The following is a 10,820-nucleotide window of genomic DNA, read 5'->3' as shown; positions in this document are numbered from 1 at the left end:
CAGAACCATCCTATTTGTTTATATATTATTATTTTATGTATATTTACTTTACACCGTTGTAACTATTTACCTGCGCTTATCTGTTATTATAATATCGTAATTATGTTTATGATCCTAATTATTAAGTTAATATGAACCGTGGCAAATTTGATGCGTGAAACTGGTTTTGGTTTTTCGTGAGACCTATATTCGGTTGAAATTAATTCATTATTGTGTCTTAAAAGGAAGAGATCCTTCGATTTTCTTCATTATTTTCCGAAAACTACAAGGTTATAATTCTGGATAGTAAAACAATTGAGAACAAGTTGTCAAGGTGTTGAACAATAAAAATTGAGGTGCAACACCACTACACGTTTTGGATTGAAGCTTTTTTGAACAGCTGAAATTCATAGACTTTTTTATTTCAAATTTGCAAGGTGGTTAGGTTTATCGATAGTAACCTTTTTATCGTCTCAGCTTCAAACTAACTATTTCTGTGCAAAGTGGAGTAGAAAAATAAACTTTGAGAATTCTCAAGAGATTTTGGAATTTTTTTATCGTACAATGATATCAAAGTTATGCATAATGGATGAGGAATTGAAAAAACAATCATCAAATTCTAAAATAATGTTGAAAATTTGAATATCGAACAATACTCATAATGTCAACTTGATAAATAATCCAAGGAAAAAAATTGTATGGCCCATGAGGGGATCGAACCCGCGACCTTCGCGTTATTAGCACGACGCTCTAACCAACTGAGCTAATGGGCCAGTGTAAATTGTTCAGCTCCACAGAGGTACCTGAGCTGGCAATTAGTTTTGAGATAGAAACTCTGTTTCAATCATTGTTTTTTGAACTTTCTGTTCGTCGAGGTAAGTTTGGCTGTATTCAACTGAGCTAATGGGCCACTGTAAAGAGTAAAGGGTTAAGTTCCACAGAAGTACCTGAAATAGCAATTGAATTTCTGTTTCAATCAGTGTTTCTCGAGGTGAGTTTGGAAAAAAAAATGGATGGCCCATGAGGGGATCGAACCCGCGACCTTCGCGTTATTAGCACGACGCTCTAACCAACTGAGCTAATGGGCCAGTGTAATGAATTAACTTCACAGAGGCACCTGAACTTGACGTTGAATTTCGAGATTAAAACTTCCTGTTCATTGTTTTCTGAACTTTCTTCTCATCGAGCTAATGGTTTATAATAGTTTCAACTTGAATTCAAGACAACATTATATAACCGAGTTCAATTTAATTTGTATTATTCGTATAAAAGATGACATTGACGTTACTGAGTTAATGGGCCAGTGTAAATGATGGGCATTCATACAGATACCTATATGAATATTATTATGCAACTCTGGGTGTTCTGAATCTATTTACTGTCAACGATCCATAAGTACTACAACTATCGAATTCCACGAATTGCTAAAATTAATATATGAAAATAAGTGTCACCGCATAAATAAGAATTACCGGGCAATGTTTTCCTGTTGCGTAAATCTGACCGAAAGATGTAAAATGTAAAATCGCAGTTACACAGCCTACGTCCCCATATTTGTACTAATAAAGACGCACACACACACACTGCTCGACGTACACCGAACATCGTCAAACACAATACGAAAAAAAAACGGTGCAGCTCATAATTCCGGTTAAAATAAAGGAAAGATTTGAAATATTGTCCGGCTCCCGCGGTTCGGAGACAATTTAAAGACGCTCTAACCAACTGAGTTTATTGGCCAGTGTAAAGAGTCAGGTTTCACAGAGGCAACTGAATTTGGAGTTGAATTTCGAGATTAAAGCTCTTGTAATTTGAAATTTTTTTTCGTACCTGAATTTTGAGATGAACACTCTGTTTCTATCATTGTTTTCTGAACTCTCTTTTCGTCGAGCCAAGTTTGGAGAAAAAAAACATTTATGGCCCATGAGGGGATCGAACCCGCGACCTTCGCGTTATTAGCACGACGCTATAACCAACTGAGCTAATGGGCCAGTGTAAAGATTCAAGCATCACAGAGACTCCTAAACTTGCCGTTGAATTTCAAGATCAAAACTCTGTTCCTTTCCTGTTCATTGTTTTCTGAACTTTCTTCTCATCGAGCTAATAAGTCAATGTGATAATGTGCACGCTGCAAATGTAGGAATGGTTTCAACTTGAATACAAGACAACATTAGATAACTGAGTTCAATTTCATTCGTATTATTCATATAAAAAATGACGTTGACGTTACTGAGTTATTGGGCCAGTGTAAACGATGGGCATTCATACAGATACCTATATGAAAATTATTATGCAACTCATGGTATTCTGAATCTGTTCCTTGTCAACGATCCATAAGAACTACAAGTATTGAATTCCACGGATTCCTGTATTAAATAAGAGAAAAAAAGTGTCACCGCATAAATAAGGGCAATGTTTTTCCGGTGCGTAAATCTGACCGAAAGATGTAAAATGTAAAATCGCAGTTACACAGCCTACGTATCCATATTTCTACTAATAAAGACGCACATACACACACACAGCTCGACGTACACCGAACATCGTCAAACACAATACGAAAAAAAAACGGCGCAGCTCATAATTCCGGTTAAAATAAAGGAAAGATTTGAAATATTGCCCGGCTCCCGCGGTTCGGAGACAATTTAACGGTGCCTAGGGCCCATAAAAGCCTGACTGCACAAATGTATACCTGCGTATATTTATATATTTATGTTCTACAATATGGAAATATATAATACAAGGCAGGGAGATATATTCTGCTGTCTTCGGGAATGTGACTTAGTGCTTTACCGTGTAAATTGTGTATTCTCTTGGTTTTATTGAATCTGGACAGCTTTTCCTCCTGATAATCGATGGGGTTCGAGGTTCATCATCCGTTAATTTCTAGGCGAGAAATGGGTTCAAAAGGTCAAGAAATTCCGCTTAAAAAACATACAACGTATTTAGCACTTTTATACATTTATATACATGTAAAACTTAATTAACCTTCAATAAATCACTATCACACCACACCATCAACTGCTTAAATTATATTTGCTTTTTTACTGGTATTACAAGTGTAATTGTAATTGCTTGTTAATTACATCATTACACCAGAAAATTTTTAGACAATAAATGGAAATTTTCGAGTAAACGGACAAATGGAAAAATACCCCCTATAGTTATTTTAAGTCACCTAGTTTCCGATATACATAAAGGTGTTTTATGGAATGTTTGTTTCCAAATTTCAATGATGCATGAATTTTGTCATTTTGAAGTTCAATCTTGAAGGAAACACCTTGAATACTATTTTTCGCTGAAGTTTCCATTTCTTTAGATTTTGCAATCATTTCATCTCAAAATTATCAATTCGTTACTATGCCGCACCTGTACTTTATTTCTAATGAAATTTTTTGCTTTGTAAGTATGTACATTTTGTAATTCCCTCTGATAAAATTGAAGGCTGATTTTAAATTTATCATGTATCATTGGGAGATTCAATATCGGTGAATAAGCAACAAAACTAATAATTAATTCATTCATGATAGCTTACTGATTGAATTTTATAATAATTTGAATTTTCCCGAGGATTTGGAGAGAATAGTTTCAAATTTTTTTTCGAAATCGGTATCAGATACAACAAATCTACGAGAAACCAAAAAGTTTAGTATCAGATTACTGTTTTTTCAACTACCAGTGTTCTACCAAAAAAGTTCTGGAGAAAAAAGCGTACACTATTCCAAAAAATATATAACCCTACAGATTTGCAAAATTTGGAAAATAATACCAAATATTGTTGTGAATGCAAATGAGAAATAAGTTTAAAAGTTTGGTTGTATACAATAACTATGTCAAGCTTCATGCTGAATTTTGTGTCGACAGCTTCATCACAAACAAAGGATATTGAAGCAGAATATCGAAAAAAATTAGGAAAGTACTGACCTGAAGACACCAACCAAGCTTCATGCTGAATTTTGTGTCGATAGCTTCATCATAAACAAAGGATATTGAAGCAGAATATCGAAAAAAATTAGGAAAGTACTGACCTGAAGACACCAAACTAGCGATCAAATCCTCTTTACTTCATTCCTCATTATACGACCTTCGCATAATCAAAAAAGCTTAATTCCACACACAGCATCATCATTACCAAAAACATAATGCTGATAGAAGTTAATTACCTTCGCTCAAATACTCTAAGCTCAATCTACGACCTACAAATCTAGGACCGAGGAAAAACCACAAAGTGGACATCACCATAACCGGTAGAGGATGACAGAAAATGCATACTCACTAGAGTATTACCTTTATTTGGTTATCTTGGTGATGTAAAATTGCCTAAGAATGTTCAACCAACGAATCCTCTTCGATCCTTGCAGCAAGCAGCCTGGTAGCGGGTTCTTGTTGATGGAACATCTACAGATAGTGGTATCGTGTATTGTCGTCATAGGAAACACAATAAATTTCCGATAGGCAGGCTGTTATGGGCCAGCCCAGGTAATTGCATTTAATGTTGTCATAAATAGGGTGACTGTGACACCTCTATGAGCCATTAGAGGATGGGCAGGGAGTTAGACAGAAGGCAGTTTCCGAACTGTTCCGTTAATTACGTAGATATCGGATTTTTGGTTGTTTCTGATGAGATAGAGGACGCCGCTGATGTTCTATTGAATGAAATATTGGAGGAAAGGACTGACATTAGTCTTTGGCGGGGCCATCTTCTCTCAGAACTCACTTAAAAAGTGATTCAATTTGTGCTCAGAGATTGAATCATACGTTATAAAGGGTGTTCCACCCCTATTACGGTTAAACGCTGAAATTTTTCCATTTTCTTTCGACACTATATAATAAGACTTCATCCTCAGAGTAATAAACATAGGTAGAGGGAGCATATGTCATTTTCAGTAAGCAAATTTTGTCCCCAACATGAACTATCAAATTTTACATGAAGCGCGCAGAAATGAAAACATATCAGTTATACGATATTTCACTCAATTCGCGAGTTTCTCCACAAAAAACGCACTTCTTATGTCACATAGTGAATCAACGTTTCATATTGACTAAAAATATATCAAAATGAATACCTACATATATCAGAAATTCAGAGAACAAACTTCGAGCGCGCCAAACGACTTGAAACAACGGATGACACTGGAAGATCAATAGTTGCAAAACCTTGGATTTCAGCAGGTAAATACAGAAAATAATGAATATTCTGCATACTATAAATTCAACAAGTAGGAAAAATATCGGATTCCATATATTCAAATTTGCATATTTAATTGAGGATCACTCAAATAAATATATTTCATTCAATATAATATACATTCATAATGATATAGTAAAATTGTGGATTTGAAAATATATTACAATCCCACAATGTAATCTAACCAAGTTGGGGACATAGCAAAATTTCGTATACTCTCTCTATATATGTTTATTACTCTATAGCTCCATCAGAGCTGCATTCTCAAATTGTTTGAAAATACACAGGGTGTACCAAAAAAGTGCAAATTATCAAACACATGTTTTTTCCCATCGGACAGACTAAACCCAAGTTGGTTCGAAGTTTCATAAGCTAAAAACTCACCATATTTGAGATACTTATTTGGATTTTTCATCAATTGTAGGACAATTTTGAAAAACCTGAAAACTGAATGAATGTTATTGAATGAGAATTCGAGAGTGATTACTAGAAGAACGGAGGCAAGTACTGACTTTTTGATAAACATTGACTGTTTATCTATTGAATGTTCGAAATGAGACGATTCATTGATAACTTATTTTAATACCGCCTATATTTTATTTTCCCATCTGCTAAAAAAAAAAATTCTCGAAGATAATAAAGTTTGCTACCTAATGACAAAATAACATACAGGGTGTGCTATTTAGAATATTATCGTTGTTATTTCATATTCAATCTCAACTCAGTTCATTTTTTACTGTTCTGATGAAAGGTCGAAATTGTTTCACATTCAAAGGCATAAATGGATCTCGATCGAATATGCAGTTTTGAAATTAACGGCATAATAAAATTTCACTGAACCCCTAGTCTGATTATGCCCGTTATAGAACCTAAACACTGCATTCGAGATCAGAACCTGACCTGAAAATTTCATTCACAATTCATAGTTATAATTTTAAACAAGAGTATGAAATTTACACATTTGAAACAATTCATTATATTCAACTTTTATGATTGATTATTTTGCCTGGTTATTTCCATTTTCCAAGTTGACAGTTCTAACTCCAAGTTATCCCTTTAGAATACTCATCAGCGTTGGTGACGTCATATCAAACGTATCAAAATATTTTCACGAGCTACAAAGGTTTCCGGCTTTGTCCCGATCAAAGTGTCCAAAATCAACAAATGTGTCAACGCCAAGCTCACATTATAGGAAACAAAAATATCTTAAACCCACAACATAAATACGAGTCATCTGGATGAATGTTATAATAATTCAAACAGCCGAAATAATAAAGATGTACTCAACACCAGTATCAAGGTGTCCGAGCTAATATCCAACAGTGACGTGGAAAAAATATCATGATAATATAAAGGGATACAGTTTTAAATTAATTTTAGTATTGTGGGCTTGTACCTTTGACCAAATTTCTGTTATGATCGAATGTTGAAGCGAGAGTGATCGATTGGGATCGACTCAATGATGAATAATAATTAGTCAGAATCATTTATGTCCGTCCGTCCTCACTGATACGAAAAATCTCGGTATAAACTTGAAATTTTCAGTAGTTATATCCCTAGGAAATTGATATTAGACGAGATGATTTTATGACAATCGAAAGTTCGTTATTTGGTAACTATACGAAAATTATCAACTTCAAACAACATAGCATGTGTAGCTGTAACCTCAGTATTAGCAGAGGAAATGAAAACGGGGCATCATACATTTAAACGTATGACACAAAAGTACAGATGAAAACCTCAGCAAAAACTCTGTCTCCCCCCTTATAGGTGCAGTGATTGGTTTTTGTATTTGTTTACAGTAGCGGACATATTTATATTGACGGGCTTCTTCTTTATCCAAACAAAATCTTTTCCATCTTTTCTCTTCACTCTTTTGACTTCTTCATAATTGAATCTGAAAACAAAAAAGAAAAGAACTAGAAAGGAGTGATAAATGTTAGTTTCCATCAAGTATATTGATTTGAAGTTAGCGAACCATTCTAAAAAAGAAACTGAAACTGGCAGGATAGCTTGGAAACCACCATGAAATTTATAAATTGGACAATTATTCACCAAGTGGTCAATGGTTTCTTTTACACCACACTCACATAGTGGGCTTTCAAAAGAATGCCATTTGAAGAGCATACTATTGTAACGACCATGACCAGTCCTGAGTCGATTTAAAACACACCAAATTTTCCTTGGAAGATCGAAACCTAGAACTTTCTCTGAAGGATCAACGATTAAACCTCTGTTGAAGACATTACAAGAACTCAATTCCGAACTCCAAATTTCCTTGTCACTTTCATCAGATTGAAGGAAGGTATTAATCCACAAAGGTTTGCGTGACTTTAATCCAGCAGTTCTAGTATCTGGGAGGTAAGATATAATTGGAAATAAATTCGGATAGAAATGAAATTTTTCCCAAAAATTCTTTACTGCTACCTGTATACGAATATGAGGTTGAACTATATGTGATAGCACTGGTAACCAATGTAAAGGTGTAATCTAATAGTTCCACTGATAATTCTCATAGAAACGTTTAGCTGTGCATCAATTTTATCAACATGAGCACTATTGAACCAAACAGAACAACAGTATTCAGCAGCAGAAAAAACCAAGGCCAAAGCTGCCGTACGAAGAGTGCTAGGATCATAACCCCATGAAGGACCAGCTATGAACTATGTTTGTTGGCTATTTGTTGAGAAAATCAAGTCAGGTTAGTATGATATGAGTTCAAAACTCAAAATGACCACTAATTTTTTCAAATTCACCTCTCTAAAGTCTTCGCGAGACCTCAGAGTTGATGCAAGAAATAGCACAACCGCCACAACCTAATTTCCGAAAAAACCCCATTTCACTCCCATCCTACGCCACTGACCGATATCGATCAAGACCACAAGAAAAACGACCCGCTTTGATTCCATGTCCCCTTTCATCTTTGCCCAGTTCTTTCACCTAATAAAACCCGGGAACGCAAAATATTTATCCAGCAAGGAAGCCAGGTTCTCGCTGGTTAGCGCAGGGACCTTTGACGTCGCCGTCTGGATCTCTCCCGGATGTCCCGGGGCACTGACAAACGCGCTATCATTCATCATCCGCGACTTGGCATCAAAGGGGGCCACGCGAGCCAGTCTTAAAAGTGTTATCGGGCTGGGGAAACGATGCACAGGATGCTGCTGACAAATGCGCGCCTAATTATTTTTCGGTAGACGTGGGCCGATCCGGTATCCCGATTAATTAGGTGCGTCGCATGCGTGGCGCCTGGAGAACGAGCCTGATTAATCAACCCCGACGAATTACACGCTTATTGAAAAAAAAAATTTCAGTTTTGTACATGTGTCCAACAAAGCGGTCTCCCATTCAGGTGTTGATCTTACCGGATGCTGCTTCAATGTATGTCTAGGAAGTTTTGGTACAAACTGCTTCATATAATTTCAAGAGGAAAACATAACTATAATGTAATTTTTCAGAGCTTACTGGACATGTTGAATGCTTTTAATTTTCCATAAAGTTGATATTTGTGCCAAAACTTTCATTTCAAGATGGAAAAGTAACCTGGTTTTATGGTTCAGTTTTGAATAACACATTTCTTTACAAGATATATTTTCAGCAGTATTTATTGAACAGTTCCTGAGGTAGTCATTGAAAGAAGAATTATATTAACTGACAAAAAAAATGCATCACCCAGATGGAGCTGTTTCAATTTTTAATTTTTTTGTTTTGGTAAAACATAGGGGTTTACAATTTTTTCAAAAAATTTGTTAATAATGTGTTTATCCACCGCTATTATCTATACACTCCCCAAAACGTCTCGGCATTGATGCAATAAGATGGTCTATTTCTTCTTGAGGGATACTATCCCAAGCTACCTGTACTTCATGTCTCAGAACCCCAAAGTCCGTGGGGGCTGGGGTAAAGTTCCAAGCCTTCTACTCATGATGTCCCAAACATGCTCTATGGGTGAAAGTTTGGGGGATCTGGGCAGCCATGGCAAAAGATTCACATGGATCGCTTCGAAAATGTTCAAACTAACTTTGGCAACATGAGGTCGGGCATTATCTTGCAGATATATTGTATTCTCGAGCCGGTTAAGGTAAGGGAGAACATATGGTTCCACTATTTCTTGAAGGTAACGCAGCGATGTCATGTTACCTCGGATAACAACTAAAAGGTGACCTACTTGCATGTGCAATAGCACCCCATATCATAACGCCTACTATCCAGTGTACATAACGCTCAAACTGAGGTTCACGTCTTTCTCCCTGACGTCGTCTAACGCTTCTTCGGCCATCATGTGCACCCGAGGAGAAACGAGATTCGATAGAAAAGACGACTTGATGCCATTCCACATTCCAATGTTGACGTTCTCTGCACCACTGTAATCGTTGCCGGCGATGCTCAACCGTCAGAGGTAACACAAGATGTGGTCGATATAACTGCAGCCCAAAAGACCTTATCCGGCGGTGAACCATGCGGACAGTTACAGGATGGTCTTGTTCTCCTAACCACTCATCAGCCAAAGATCGAGTTGTCGCAAATCGGTCTCTAATGCCCATAAGTCTTAGACGTCGATCTTGAACTTCATTTGTGCCTCTTCGACGTCCAGTGCCTACTCATCTTCGATTTTGGGCATTATTAAACCACGCTTGACAACATCTCATAACAGTTATTGGATTTCCGATCATACGGTTAACGATTTCTTGAAATGACAACCCTGCCTCCCGTAGACCAATAATTCTTCCTGTTTCAAATTCATTCAGCTGGCGATAAATTCGGCGTACATGTGCGCTCTAGGCATTTTAACAACAACTAAACATCGACTTTGGATCTCCTCGAACAGCTGGTTTGTTGTAAAATTTGGAAAACTTGCAAAAACCGACTACAATATACGATTTTTTCTCCAAATTCAATCATTTTCTTCTTGCTATTACTATCTAAGTTTACCAAAAAAAAATTTGATTTCCAGCTCCTTCTGGATGTTGCAGTTTCTTTGACAGTTAGTATATATTCGTCTAACTATTGCGGTGCCTATAATATTCTGAAGGAACCTCAAAGTACAAAAGAAACCTTCAACTTGACTGCGATATTCGGTTTCATCCAATCTAGTTCATCAAATACAAAATTCGCAATCGAAAGCAAATTTCGACAATACTAATCACTCAATTTTTCAAATATGGAAGTGGAATGTCAAGGCATACCCCATATCTGCCGTTAAATCTTCATAACCTCTAATGACTTACAACCACAAGCGTCAATGACAACCATAAAAGGCCCGTCTAGCAATTCCTAAGTCTGCAGCGGTCCTCAAACGATACAACTTCCATTTCTGCACGAAATAATCGACTTCATATCAGCGATAACCATCCCAGTCCCGAAACCGACATAACACTACTCGGAAGCTGCCGTTTTGCCGTTTCTTGAATTGATACAACAGTCGTAAAAGACTAACTAGCCAAACACTCTGTTCGCCAATGGCCGTTTGAAGAACAACCATAAAAATATGGCGTAAACATCATCTCAGCGAGATGCTGACGCTGTAAACGGCTTCCCATACCGATAAGTAGTTTACACGATTTTACTTTTAACTAAATAATTCGCTAATAGAATTAGCAAAGTACGTAATTAAGACTATCGAATGTAAGTCATTAAATTCGGTTTTATGGCAATCAAT

The 10,820-nt window shown here is 36.5% G+C and overlaps 3 non-coding genes across 3 annotated transcripts; all 3 read right to left on the bottom strand.

Annotated features, from left to right (window-relative positions):
• Positions 1–678: 678 nt before the first annotated feature.
• On the bottom strand, positions 679–752 carry Trnai-aau. Its single transcript has one exon. It is a non-coding gene; the product is annotated as a tRNA-Ile (tRNA).
• A 241-nt stretch (positions 753–993) lies between these two features.
• On the bottom strand, positions 994–1,067 carry Trnai-aau. The gene has a single exon. It is a non-coding gene; the product is annotated as a tRNA-Ile (tRNA).
• An 829-nt stretch (positions 1,068–1,896) lies between these two features.
• Trnai-aau lies at positions 1,897–1,970 on the bottom strand. Its single transcript has one exon. It is a non-coding gene; the product is annotated as a tRNA-Ile (tRNA).
• Positions 1,971–10,820: the final 8,850 nt, after the last annotated feature.

Source organism: Harmonia axyridis, chromosome 2 (assembly GCF_914767665.1).
Source record: "Harmonia axyridis chromosome 2, icHarAxyr1.1, whole genome shotgun sequence".
In the NCBI taxonomy this organism is placed as follows: Eukaryota; Metazoa; Arthropoda; class Insecta; order Coleoptera; family Coccinellidae; genus Harmonia; species Harmonia axyridis.
Note: the sequence above shows the minus strand (reverse complement) of the source record. Positions and strands in the feature narration are given on the sequence as shown.